The following is a 15310-nucleotide window of genomic DNA, read 5'->3' on the forward strand; positions in this document are numbered from 1 at the left end:
AACTGTTGTAACAAACTGTTTTTGCCAGTTATTTTTTTAAATAGCTTTTCTACTAGAAGTGAAAAAGAAAGCGAAGACTGGATTTAATGGGAATTAGCTGAGAGCTGTTTGAATTATTTTTACTACGAAGTGTTAATCAGGTGAAAAGTAAATTTCTCTTTTGGTGTTTTCTCTTCTTCAGACTAGTACTTTCCTTGGTGTCAGAACATATTTAAGGAGTCAAGTTGTTACATAATTAGTGATTTAAAATACATGGTGACTTCCTAGGCGTTTCTTTTTGTTTACTCTAAATCCAAAAGTTAAATTTCTGATAGAGTGTAAGGCTTTTTTCCCTTTATTTATCTTTTCTCCCCCCCCCCTTTTTTGTAACAAAACAAGGAAAAGAATCAATACAATTTCTCTTCTTTAGCTACGTGGAAATGATTGATGGTCTTTGAACTTGATGATTTTGAGAAAAAGACTGTCCCGGGGCCCACAGGAATCCTGCCAACCCACATACCAAGAATTCTGAGAGACCCAGGACTTTTTTGCTAATCTGTTTTGAGTCACTTAGCCTCTATTTTTCATGAGGAATGTTAACCACTTCATGAAAATAAAGTGGATTAACCCAACTATGGCTCTAAAAACCAGACTTCCCAGGTTTCTGGGCCTTGCTAGGTGCCTCAGCTGACTGAGAAATAATTGAGTGTTGTCTTCCTGAGAAAGCAGAGCTTCTGACCGACCAGTGCATGCGTCATTCTCAGCATCCAGCAAGGGTTGCTTTGTGGTGAATGGGTGTAATGATTTAATAGCAGGATTCTGTTATGTACAGATTCAGCAGATACAGCTGCCATCGTTAACCTTTAGTTGAACAGCCCAACGGGTCTAGCCCCTCCATATACATTCATTACAACAGTTAATACTTTTCTAATCAATGCATATTAACCAAGAGATGGAGGTTGCATTTCTTTTTTTAACTTTTTAAATGTTTATTAATTCTTCAGAGACAGAGCATCAGTGGGGGGGGGGGGGGAGGGTCAGAGAGAGAGGGAGACACAGGATCTGAAGCAGGCTCCAGGCTCCGAGCTGTCAGCACAGAGCCCGATGCGGGGCTCAAACCCACGAACCGTGAGATCATGACCTGAGCCGAAGTCTCATGCTTAATGGACCGAGCCACCCAGGCGCCCCTGGAGCTCACATTGCAATGAACAGCTTGTGCTAACTGCTTTGGGATCAGGACAAGCAGGAGGGAGGTGGGGCATGAAAGCTGTCAGGTGGAGGAAATATGAAAGAAGAAACATACACAGCCCAGCAATCACATGTTGACAGTAAATGAGCAAAGGCGACCTTCTGGAAAGGTAATAAAGCACGGGAAAGAGAAAATTGGAGGTTACAGTAAAACAAAAATGAAAAGCTATATTAAAATAAAGAACTAGGACCTGAATCACACTTCAGAAGTTGACTAAGACAGAGCACTGATAAATTGCTCTAACTAGGTCTCCTGGAAGGTAAAATGAGTGGCAAGCCAAATTGAATGGATATAAGCAATGTGGCCAACACCTTGCTTGTGAACAGGCTTTTGTAGATAAGCCACAACACGTTATATTTATGGTTTAGCCCCCAAACATACAACATCCGGTCTCAGGAAATGGGGGTTGATGTGTGCTTTCAAGCTCTAACTGGAGACAGTCATTATGTATGGATGTGGGCAGAAAGTGAGTATTAAGCACCGGCCCCCAGAAGAATGGGCAAGAATAAGGTCTTTAGATAAAAAGTCCCAAGGTAAACCTGTCCATAGAGGACTGCCTGCCCGTGCAGAGGTGGTTGTGAATGCCGGTGTTTTCCAGGGTTCCTGATTTCCTTTCCTGTGACAACCTTGCCGATGTTTAGTGGAAGACACATGTATCAAGGTCCGATCAGAAGCCAAAGTGCGGAGAGAGAGAAAAGGAGGGGTTCGTCCCGGGGGAATTAGACAGCCGTGGGTCTAGTGAAGAAGTCAAGGGGAGTGTGTTGCCTCCAGGTCTGATAATGGGCTGAAGTCCCTGTGGGTCAGTGGAGCCAACACCCCGGGAGAAAAGCTGGCCATGAAGTCGAGGAGGACAACGAAGTGGAATCTGGAGGAAGAACTGGAACCCACATTTGCCTTTTATCAACCTTGATGATGTGGGTGACCTTGGAGAAGGATCTGGGGCCCTTTGCCAGGGAGCTGACCACGGACTGGTGCAGGAGTTGCAGAACCGAAGGGGGGGGGGGGATCGGCAGCAATCACAGCTGCTGCCCGAAGCCGGGGTGAGCCACCAGATCCCTGAGAACGGTGGCCTCCGCAGAGCGAGCGGGCGGCTGCTTCACTTCTGCCTCGCAAGTCTCATGTACATTTCTCTTCCGGGGAACCCTAGCCCCGTGTGAAACAGGGAGAACGCAGTTTCCGATTCAGCTAAGTTGCTACTGTAGGAAACCGCCACAGTCCATCCTTGCCAACTCCTTTTAACCCTCCGTAACTTCCCAGCGAAGACGTTAGAAGATGATGTTTCTGTCTAATTAGATGCAACTGACACTTCTACAGTTGAAAACACATTAACCCTGTCTCCAAAAGAGGCTACGTAGCCCCCTGCGTTGTTACTGTATCCATTTTTGGGTGATGTTCGTTCCTCCTGTGGTTGAGATCCACTCTCTCTTTGCTATTCTCGAATTCATTCATTCATTCATTCACTTATAATGTTTATTTATTTTTGAGAGAGAGAGAGAGAGAGCACAAGCAAGGGAGGGGCAGAGAGAGAGGGAGACAGAGAATCCAAAGCAGGCTGCAGGCGCTGAGCTGTCAACACAGAGCCCAGCGCGGGGCTCAAACTCACGAACCGTGAGATCATGACCCTAGCCAAAGTCATGTTAACCAACTGAACCACCCAGGCTCCCCTGATATCCTCTAGTTTAAATGCTGAGATGTAAGGATGTTATAGATGGATTTATGTTTGCCAAAAAGATATGCTTAGGAAGTTTTAAATCCCAGACCTCATAAATGTGATCTTATTTGGAAATAGGGTCATTGCAGATGTAATCAGGTTTTAAGGAGGTCATACTGGATTAGGCGAATCCAATTACTGGCATCCTCATACAAAGAGGGAAATTTGGACACACACAAAGGAACAAATGTCACATGATGAGGGAGGTAGCGATTGGAGAGCTATGTCTCAAGCCAAATAATCAAAAGTTTCTGGATTCCACCAGAGAAGCTTGGGACAGATTGTCCCTCAGAGCTTCCAAAAGGGGCTAACCCTGTTGATACCTTGACTTTGGATTCCTAGCAGCCAGACTCTAAGAGAATATATTTCTGCTGTTTTAATCCACCCAGTGTGTGGGACTTTGTGATGACAGCCCAACAAAGCTAAAACAAAGGATAACTACCTTCCCCACGTTCTATGTTAGATGGGAGCTAGAGGCGAAAACAAGAATTGGTTAACATAGAATCAAATATATTTATAGGAAAGTGAGAAATATTTGTAACTCTTATCACCCGAATTTCTACACCTGATCATGTGGTCTTGGCTGATGTTTATAGCCTCCTTCCTTCGCTACCCATTCCAGGTACCCTTTGCCCTCAGCAAGTACATCACCTGGTCATGCTTCTTTGCCTCTTGGGGTGAACGACATCTTCACATTTGAAAGATCTGAGCTTTAGGCTGTCCTGTGTGCATTGGGTTGTTTTCCACTTTGGTTGCAGGATGTAAGAGTACAAAGGCTGCCCTTCATCCTGATACACTTCTACTCCTATAGTCTAGTGGTAATCCGATTTCCCTCTGGTGGCCACAATCATCCCAGCCAGTTCGGGAACCCCATCTTCGTTGGCTGGTTCTTTAGTATGAGGAGCCCAGCGTGGCCAGCACGCAGCGTCAGCTTTCAGTGTAATGGAACTATTGCTGGATCTCCCAGCAGAAGCATCTGCCCCTTCAGAACTAAGCCTCCTAGACCAGCAGAACCCAAAGTTGCAGGACAAGTAGGACGAATTTTACAAATGGATAATGAGGTGTAGCATCGAGAGGAGCTTTTCCCATTTCTGTCCCTTGATTTGGGGACCCACAATCCTGGATAAGGGAGAAGGAGCAACATCTATTGGTTGCCAATTTAGAGAATTTGCTGCATCTTACAGAACATTACCCCTATCCTGAAGAGTGTTTTTATTCACATAGCACAGTAACTGAATTATCAAAAGGACCGTTCCACTGCTTCAGAGTGATGGATAACATGGTAAGACTAGTGAATTCCACACGCATGAGCTGGTTGCCACACTTTATTTGCTGTAAAATAAGTTCCTTGGCCAGAAGCAAAGCATCATGAAATACCATGATGGTGAATAAGACTTAATAATTCTATACGTTTGCAGATACTGACTTTGGCAAAAGCATTTCAGGCATTTGCCTTCAGGGAAGGCAAATCCACATAACGAGTAAGTTTCTATGGAGTGTGAACAGGAGACTTCCCCTTCCATGATAGAAGTGATGTGATGTAATTAACTCACCATCAGAGGCCGGCGATTCCCTAGAAATGGTGCTATTTTAGGGGCCCAGTGTGGGGCTCTGCTTTGGATGGGTTGGACACTCAGCAGTGGCTAGAGCCAGATCAGCCATGGTGAGTAGAATTTCACGTTGCTGAGCCCAAACATACTCTCCATCTCTGCCCCCATGGCTACTTTGTCCATGATCCCATTGGCCAAAGACAATGACTAAAGAAAGGGACCGGACAGGTCCACAGAATGTGTCATCTCGACCATTATCAGGATTCTTCTGTGCTGAGTTTGAGCTTTGCTGAGTATTTGCATGTGACATTCTGTGCTCACCGAGAGAGTTCCATCACTTACTTCTCCCCCAGACTTTCTCATCACCAGTGTTCCAGTCATGTTGAAGTTCCTGATCATCATCTAAACCATTAGCCACTGCCCATGAGGCAACATAGATTCATACCTCTGGCTATCTCTCCTTCCAGACACAACGAATGACCAGGGACACGGCTGGACATTCTGCCCACTGGGGAAATTCTCCATTACTATTCTTCTGGGCCGTGCCAGAGTGTGGCTGAAGTGATAGAGCCATTTGTTTTGGACGAAAACTAGGATATCACATAAAACTTTCTATAAACAAGGTCAAGTCTTTTTCTGTGAGTCTGCTGGTCACAGAGAACATCTCATGAAGCCACGAGTGAGTTCCAACAATAGAGACCATGGGTATCCGGATCACTGGCTCGTTCAACCTACTTCTACCTGATCTCGTAGATTCCGTGTCTACTTAATAATGACATGTTGTTCATGCCCAGCTTAGAGGTTTGGTGGGTTGACAACACTTAGTTTTTCATGGTGAGTCCATTATAACTTGATGGTCCATGATCAAGCTTCCGGTTTCAAACGGCTATTCAAAAGGAGAATAGTTTTTCTGAAGAAAGCATCACAGTTGAGCTCCAAGATCCTAACGGTATGCTCTAGGATTTACCCAACAGGTGAATGGCTCCACACAGGATCCCTGTCTAACACACACACTTCTGACACTGTGGGATATACTGGATCTAGATGGAAAAGCAGCTTGCATGAGAGTCTTGAGCTATTGCAGAGACCTTTCTTGTTCTGTACCCCACTCAAAATTAACGATCTTTCAGGGTTCTTGTAAACGGATTGGGCTAGCATGCCCAAGGATGTAAGTGTTTCCTCCAAGATCCCCCAAAGCCCGTTAGACATTGCGCCTTTTTCCTAGTGATAGGAGGGGTCAGGGGCCACAACTTCTCCTTCACCATGAGGTGATATCTTGGCATGCTCCAAACCACTAGACCTCTAGACATTTCACTTGCTGTATGCCTCTGCATTTTGTGGGGTTGATTTCTTATCCCCTGGTAGGTGTGCATCTTAACATATCTAGAATAGTTATTTCATCCTCATTACCAGGTAGAGTCAGCATGATATCATTAACATAATGTACCTGCATGATGCCTTGTGGAATGGATAGTCATTTATGGCTCCTGTGGACTAGATAATGACAAATTACAGTTATGATTACTATAGAATAACACTAGCTCTGAGGTGGGACAGTGAGAGTATATTACTGACTATGCCCGCTGAAAGCAAATTTCTTCTGATGGTCTTTACCAGGGCTTAGCAGCGATTTTTCTTCCACGTAAAATAAACATTTTAGACTTTGCAGGGCGTATCATTTCTGTCGTAACTATTCAACTCTGTTGCTATAGCACAAAAGGAGCCAGAGACAATATATATATGAATGAGTATAGCTGTGTTCTAACAAAACTTTATTTATAAAACAAAAACAAAAAAACCACCGTAGTCCAGATTTTGCCCACGGGCTGTAATTTGCCAGCTCCGGGTCTTCACTCATGGGTAGAGAGAAATACGCATCTGTCAGATCAATATTCCTAGCCTGGTGCCAGGAGCTGTGTTGGTTTCTTTCATCAATAAAGACCACACAGGTAATAGCAGCTCTAATTGGAGCCAATACCTGACTGGGATCTTAAAACCCACTATCATTCTTCAAAAGTCATCTGCTCTCTACATACGGCAAATATGAGAAATAAATAGGGGCACGGCAGGAATCACCATCATTGCATTGTTTTTAGTCCTTGTTGGTGGCCCTAATCTCCACAATCCCCTTGGGAGTCTCATATTGTTTTTTGCTTACTATTTTGGCATGTAGCTGATGGCTGTATGACAAAGTGCTCTAAAATTTAGTGACTTAAAACAATGGAAATACATATATATTTTTATTCCTTAACGTGAAATTCGGTTAGGTTCGACAGAGACAACTCATCTCTGATGAACTCATCAGGATAAGAAATGTCATCTGGGGTTGGAGAATCTACTCCCAAGATGTCGTGCTCCAGTATTTCTTATAGCTAGCTTGGACCTCAGCCGTGGTTGTCCACTGGATATCTTCTTGGCTTCTCCTCACGTGGACCTCTCCATGGGGACACTTGGGCTTCCTCAAAACATGGCAGCCCTCTTCAAGAGGTCTGGAGGAAACCTGCAAAACATCTAAGTCACCTAGACTCAGAAGTCCCATATCACTTCTATCATACTCCATTTACCCAGTGAATCACTAATAGGAGTTCAGATTAAAGGAGAGAGGCATTATACTCTACCTCTCAATGAGAAGAATGGCAAAGAATTTGTAGCCATCTGTAATCCATCACTGTTCCTTGCACAATAAAGCCAGTATATGGAAAAGTAGTCTGCAGGAGGCAGTAATGTGGGAATGACGGTAAAGAGAGGAATGCCGTTAACTTCCTCCTTAAAGTACCTCAAATAGTGTTGGAGTTCAAGGCTAACATGTGAAATCCACTCTTGACCCAAAGATTATCTTTTTCCATCCTCCAAACCCAAACCCCAGAGGTATGGGGATAAAGGGCACCGGAGGACAGAGATCTATTTGGTGGATGCTTGTGCATCTGGTTCTGACAGGAGTATCAGTTTCCTAAGAACTAAACCACCATATTCTTATTTCACCCAGAGCAGAACTTCTACAACGTAATAGATTTTTGAAGTGACAGGTTTGAGAGGAATTTTATATTCCATAACTCATGGCTAATTCTCTGAACTGCCTTTCCTCCCTTCAGCTTGATATACTATAAAGACAAACCTGAATGTTCCTCAAGGGAAAAAAAATCCACAGATCTGTTGTATCTCTGTGTGCTGTTAGAAAATGTCTAAAGAATTAGTGACCAAACTACTGGCCTGGTATTGGAACTTGGAATGACTTCTCACCCCTGGGAGAATGGATGCCCCACTTGGCTATCCACAGCATGAACTTTTAGCCTTTGTGCCTCGGTGCTTGGACTCTTATTGGCCAACTGTGGGATCTTGGAAACAGTTTCTGCTTTATCTTTGGTTTACTCAGAAGTAGACCACGAGGATGGATTCCAGACCAAGTAGTCAGTTAGGTAATCTCTGCTAAAACCAGTAAGGGAGAGGGGAATGGAGACAGGGTAGGGAAAGAAGCCAATAAAGAATGAGTTATCAATAGTTGTCATTGTGGTAGAGCTTAATTCCAGGGTAGATGAAACTCAGAATTATCCTCCCAAGGAATGAAGGAGTGCGTGAATTTAGATGAAGGTTAGTTGGGTGGGGGAGGAGGCATCAATTACCCAGCAGTTCTAGTCGTAGAAGGCAGGCAGAGGGACCAGAGGAAGCCCTTGGGCTAAGAGTCACAGTTCCCGGCATTTAAAAGATAGGCTGGCCTCTTCTGGAAATGGTAAGTGACAAGGAATAAGGGAGAGCACTGACTGTGTGCATGTCTTACAGGCCCCATAGCTGGCAGTGCAGACGATTGGTTCCTTGGGGTTCCTTGCCCTTTTGGCCAGCTACTGAGTCCCAATGAAAATAGACATATTTAGAGAAGAGTAGGAAACCTTCCCATAATAGTTCAGAAATTCAGAATGTTTGTTTGCTATCTTATTTCATTCACTATCTATCTATCTATCTATCGTCTATTTACTAATTGGACCCTATATCCTCCATTCTATTTCTTCTCTCATTTCTCGCTCATCCTTTTTGCTAAGAGTTAAACTTGCTATATCACAGTCTACTTCCAAAGGATATTTGTGCTCTGATCAGTGGCCCTTTACGTATTCAGACCCAAGGCCCTGGACACTCTCTTTTTCTCTTTCCCTGTACCTTTCATTCAGTCAGCGCATAAACCTTTCAGCACCTTGTTTCCGAGGTTTCCTTGTTCACTAAAACCAGTGCTCCTTCGTGATGGAGTGTATGGGGGAGGGGGTGGCGAGGGTAAGTGGAAAGATGTGGTTGAAGAGAATTCTCTAAAAACCAGTTGTCTTGGGTGCCAGGATAAGGTTGAGGTGTTTCTCACGGGGCTTCTGACCCCTCTGCAGACATATTTGACATACAATCCCTTTACAAAATGTTTAAATTATAAGTTTCCTTCTGAATTATTTTATGAGTGGATAAATCCTAAGTTCAAAGGGTAAGAGTCATCTTTTTCTTCATCCCCACTGTTTTCATCTTAGAGGGTAGGGGTGTTCTCTTCAGGACAAATGTCAACTGAAACGGCCTGGAATACCAAACGCTACATTTTTTTTTTTTTCTTAAGGACTCCTCTTGTGTAGTAAAAATTACTTAGGCCTAGAAGTCAGAAGTCCTGTGTGACATTGACCAACTCATTTAACATCTCTGAGTCTTAGTTTCCTACTTCACGTGGTTGTAAGAATGAAATGAATGAATGCGGGCAAAGCACCTAGTGTGGTCCTAACACAAATCTAGAAGACGGATAAATGTTACTTTTCTAGATGAGAGGTTTTTTTAAAATTTTTTTTAATGTTTACTTATTTTTGAGAGAGAGAGAGAGAGAGAGAGAGAGAGACAGAGTGCGAGCAGGGGAAGGGCAGATAGAGAGGGAGACACAGAATCCGAAGCAGGCTCCAGGCTCTGAGCCATCAGCACAGAGCCCGACGCGGGGCTCGAACTCACAGACAGCGAGATCATGACCTGAGCTGGAGTCGGATGCTTAACTGACTGAGTCACCCAGGCGCCCCAGATGAGACTTTTTGTAAGAAAATGATTTCAGTTTTCCTACATCTGCTAAATCACTGGGGGACCCACGGACTCATACTTTCATTTATTATTTTTTTAATCGAAGTGTAATTGGCACACAATGTTACATTATTTTCAGGTGTACAACGTATTGATTGGGCAATTCTATACATTACTCAACGCTGGTCCCCGAAAGTGTAGTCACTACACAACGTTACAATACTAGTTACTGTATTCCCTGTGCTGTATTTTGCATCTCCATGACTTATTTTCTAACTGAGAGTCTGTACCTCTTAATCTCCTTTATCTGTTTCCCTCATTTCCTCACCCAGCCCTCTCTTCTAGCAACCACAGGTTTGCTCTCTGCATCGAAGAGTCTATTTGCTTTTTGTTTGTTTTCTCATTTGCTTTGTTTTTTAGATGCCACATATGGTGAAATTATCTGGTATAGAGAGTCCAGAAATAAAGCCACACCTATACGGCCAATTAATCTATGACAAAGGAGGCAAGAACATCTATTGAGCAATATTTTACATGACTTATGTGCTAGTACATTAAGAGGAGAAGCCAGAGAGGCAGAGGCAAAGGCCGAAAGAAGAGAAGAAAACACAACTGTGGATCTGTTAGCTCTTGCTTCTTATATTTCACTTCCCAAAGGGTCATCGTAGAGACCTTTCCTTTCTCCTAAAGTGGACACGAGTGGCGAGAATTCTCACGAAAGTGATCTTCCCAAGCTAAGAAGCACTGTGCCTTCACCATTTGCCCACTTATCTGTTCATTCAACAAACACTTGCTTTATTCATATCTTACAGTGGCCCAAGGTATGACAAGGGCTTATCGGTGTTGTACCCGTCAGGGGGCTCAAATCCTCCCAGATGGTCTGTTCAGACCATATGTTTATGTAGGACAAACAGGCATCTGGCTTGCCCAATAGCAGCCAGTTCCGTGTCTTCCTTATAGCAAGAACTCAGAAAGAAATCAGGACATTTGCATCCTATTGGTTTTTGTCATCTGAAACAGTTGTCAGCTCACAAAATTCCAGAATATTCAAACATCAGTGTTCAGGAGCCGGTGTGAGCCATTGTATTTATGTGAGACAGCCTCCAAAAGCTATCTTCTACCTCATAAAGCTGTCACGGCAGGCAGCACCCCAAAGATCTATTGTTCTGTCTTTAGCTCACTTAAAGCTGTCTTTCCTTGTTTGGGATGGCAGGAGGAAAATTGCTGGGCGGAAGTGATAGAACGGACAATGTCAGCATCCGTGATAGAACAGCAGCAACACAATTATTATTATAATTGTAATGTTCTGCATATAAATGATGCTTTCTTTCCCACGGTCTCACAATGCTTTTCTAAGTATCTCTTTTGAGTTCGAAAGTATTTACTGAAGAAGGCAGAGCAAAATGTAATTATAGTAGAATTTTACTCCGAAATACCATTCAATTCATATCAAGTGGACTTCTTGGAAATCGAATTATTGACACACACGGATGGACATTTTTATGGCGTGTTTTTGACAAAGGGATGGGGATGGGTCTTTGAGGAGAGCGTTAAGCATGGATGCTAACACATTTCCACATCATGATGGGGTAATTGCCAGGAAGCAGATTGAGATGAAAAGCAAGAATCAGCATCTCTCTACTCTCAGCCCCACATTCTTGCTAGAGATGTTTTAAATGACATGGCTCCAGGGCTCCAATATAAGATGAAATCTTTTGTTCCAGGAATAGCAAGAGAATCTAGGAGTATTTCTGTAAGATGGCAGGCATATAAAAAGAATTCGATCCAAACAAGTACCTAAGACAGAGAGCGGGCAACAGGTGAGCAGGGTGGGGGGAGGTATAGCCTAGAAAGGTTCTTCTTGGTCTTTGGGCCACTACAGAGATTATAAATAGACTTCAGGTGTCTGTGAACCCTTAGAAACCACATGTAAATTGAGTATGTGTATGAACACATTCATTACGATGAGGGTGTCCGTACTTTCCATCAGCTTTCCCAATGGCTCTTTAACCAAAGGAGTTAAGTACTGCCAGCCTAGAGCAGTGTCTTAAGGACGTGGATTTGACATTGCTCCTCCTAGAAGTGACCTCCAAATTTCACTAGCTGCTGCATAATTTGGACCTTGCCTATCCCTCCAGCCTCAGCTGAAGGGCAGCAGAAAGAGGGCGTAATATGGCAGCTTTTAATGGATTCAACTCCATCCCCTACCACTTTGCAGTGACACGACCTTGAGCAGTTTACGTGCTTACTCATCTCATCTGAAGCTCCGTTTCCTTATGTCTAAAACGGGGATAGGAGAATAGTGTGTATTTTGTCCGGTCTGAGGGCCTACCAGGCTCTGCCACATGTCTTCTCCTGTTACTTCAAACCTCAGGGTCTTTGCCCGAGGGATTCCTTCTGCCTGGAAAGTATTTGCTCCATTCTCTCTGTGGCTAACTTCTGCTTGCCTCAGCTTAAATTCCACTTTCCCGGGAAGGCCCTGACCCTCGTAACTTGGTTCCATCTCTCTCTCTTGCATTCCAGGTGACCCGGTGGTATGTTCAGGTTGGATCACACTGACTATTGCAAGTTGATTGTTAAATATTCTGGAATTTCATAAGTTGGCAACTGCTGGTAGCCATGCAAGTTGGCAAATGTTACATATCTTTTTTTTTTTTTTTTGGAATTTACATCCACGTTAGTGAACATATACTATAATACTGATTTTAGGAATAAAATTTAGTGATTCATCACTTACATATAACCCCCAGTGCTCATCCCAACAAGTGTCCTCCTTAATGCCCCATCACCCATTGAGCCCATCCCCCACCCAATACCCCTCTAGCAACCCTCAGTTTGTTCTCTGTATTTAAGAGAGTCTCTTACGGTTTGCCTCCCTCTCTGTTTTTATCTTATTTTTGCTTCCCTTCCCTTATGTTCTTCTGTTTTGTATCTTAAATTCCACATATGCATGAAATCATAGGATATTTGTGTTTCTCTGACTTGTTTCGCTCAGCATAATACACTCTAGTTCCATTCATGTTGTTGCAAATGGTAAGATTTCATTCTTTTTGATCGCTGAGTAGTATTCCATTGTGTGTGTGTGTGTGTGTGTGTGTATCATATCTTGTGTATATATATATATATCTTATGACATTATATATATACATAAGATATATTGTATATACAGATACCATATATCTTATGTGTATATATATAATATCTTATGACATTATATATAAATATGTACATTATATATATGGTATATACATATGCCATATATCTTATGTATATATATATAATATCTTATTGACATTATATATATACATATATATAATATCTTATTGACATTATATATATACATATATATAATATCTTATGACATTATATATATACATATATGGTATATACATATATGATATATCATATATATGTATATATACCATATATCTATATGTATATATATATAATATCTTCTGACATTATATATATATATATACACATATAGATATATGGTATATACATATACCATATATGTATATGGTATATACATATACCATATATCTATATGTATATATATATATCTTATGACATTATATATATAGATATATGGTATATACATATACCATATATCTATATGTATATATATAATACCTTATGACATTATATATATATATACACATATATATGGTATATACATATACCATATATACCATATATACCATATATATGTGTATATATATATATAATATCTTATGACATTATATATATACATATACATATATATATATATATGGTATATATGTATATATATACCACCTCTTCTTTATCCATTCATCCATGGATGGACATTTGGGCTCTTTCCATACCTTGGCTATTGTCGCTAGTGCTGCCATAAACATTGGGGTGCATGTGTCCCTTCGAATCAGCAGTCGTACCCTTTGGATAAATGCCTAGTAGTGCAATTGCTGGCTTGCGGGGTAGTTCCGTTTTTAAAGCTAGTCTACCGACGACCACTGTGTAGCATCCTGTACATCTTCAATCATGCAATTCTTTCTTCGGTTGTTTATTTAAGGTCTGCCTCCCTCACCCAGCTGTAGGCTCCACCAGGCAGGAAGGAAGTCACCTATTCACTGCTGTCCTTGCAGTTCCTAGTACAAAGTCTTGTGTAGGCCCTTCAGTCTGTTAAGGAAGCAGATCCTCAGAGAAGACAGTCTGGCGAATGGCACCTTAGCTGCTTCCTTGGACGAGAAGAGAATTGCTCAGGAATTAAGGGACTACTGTGGTGTTGGCCCTCTTCTTGGGACACGCCCATCCGTGGGTCACGTGACAGCTGGCCGTGTCACGCACCACACGGTCATTGACGCGGGGCTGTTAGCAGCTCCCCACGCCTGCAGGACTTGAATGACTACAAGGAATGAAAAGATGGCCTATGTCCACCATCCAGGTTTGGAGAAATGTAGCCTCTTTCTTACCTTATTAGAACTGCCCTTGGTAAGCTGGAGAGCTGTAGAGCTCTCAGAGATGCCTCTCCGTGTGTGCCCCTTTGCCGCCTCCCAGCCGGCGGCTTCAGATGGGTCCGAGTGGTTGCAAAATTGCCTGTGAAGACGTTCTCCAGAGTGGCGCTTGGGTGTGCTACCCCTTGGTACTTTGCAGCTAAGAGAGGGTATCCCGTGGGTCGTTTGGATTTCCTGAAGCTCATTTTGTAGAAAATCTACAAAAAAGACATCTCATAATGCTTATTGAAATGGAGAAACTGGGCCAGACTCACCGGCCGAGCTACAGTGGCCTTAGTGCCTTTAAGCCCTAAGAGTGAATCTCGTGGCCAGAAAGCCCCCTCAGGCACCTGCACAGTCAGCGATTTCGGTGGCCTCTGCTGAGGCCAGCTGCCACCAATAACTGACTCTTGCAGATCTGCCTGGGGTGCAGAGGCGCCCGCTACCACGCAGAGGCTTCCCAAGGCCAGGCCAGCTGGCATGAATGAAGAGTGGGTCTGGGGGGAGACGAGGCACACAGCTGCAGGAACACAGCAAGCTGCTTCTCCATCTTGAAGATGCCAGTCATTGAACCTGAGATCGGTGGAGAATGAGCCCCTCTAGTAGCCAGTAACCACAAACACAACCGAATATCCTAAGTTAGGAATGGCCCTCCCAGTCTAGAACTATCGAATCCTTATTAGGCTTGATGGATGAGTGGGCCTTGGTCCAGAAACTCCCTTGGGACCATCAGATGTGCGCATCTCAGGGTGGTGCCCAGAGGTCAAGTTGCAGACCAGCAAGAACTCCCAGACTGGATACTAGATGAGTTGAGTATACACAGATACTATCCTGGGAGGCTGAGAAGTCCTAAAATGTTCCGATTGTCAGGCAGTAGGAAACCCAAACAAATAAGCAAAGAAACAAAGAAGCAAATGGTTAGGCAGAGCAGCAAATGACCTCACGGCCTCTCCAGACTGGCCGAACTTATCTGGAAAGCCCACTTCTATCCACTCCCCTCCCAGGTACAAGGCAGTGAGCTTTCTGGGGAAATTGCTCAAGTTTTGATGTTCTTAACAGATGTTCTGGGTACCTTGTTCAAAAGCAGGTTCGGACTCGCTAGACGAGAGAGGAGGTGCGGGCATTCCGCATCTCTACCCTGCCCCCCAGGGCTCCAGACCTGCTGATCCAACGACCCCACTTGGGGTAGCAGGCCCCAGAGGACATACCTTCCAAGGAGGTCATCACCACGGAGATGAGTGGTCCCAGGTGCTCCGGAGGCCCTTGGGACCTACTGTGGGCTCTGCTGACAGGTCTAGATTTTACTCTCCACACTCCAACTTCT

The sequence above is a fragment of the Lynx rufus genome, unplaced genomic scaffold (genome assembly GCF_022079265.1).
Source record: "Lynx rufus isolate CCGP_SWC_20201006 ecotype Redwood Valley unplaced genomic scaffold, mLynRuf1.p SCAF_15, whole genome shotgun sequence".
In the NCBI taxonomy this organism is placed as follows: domain Eukaryota; kingdom Metazoa; phylum Chordata; class Mammalia; order Carnivora; family Felidae; genus Lynx; species Lynx rufus.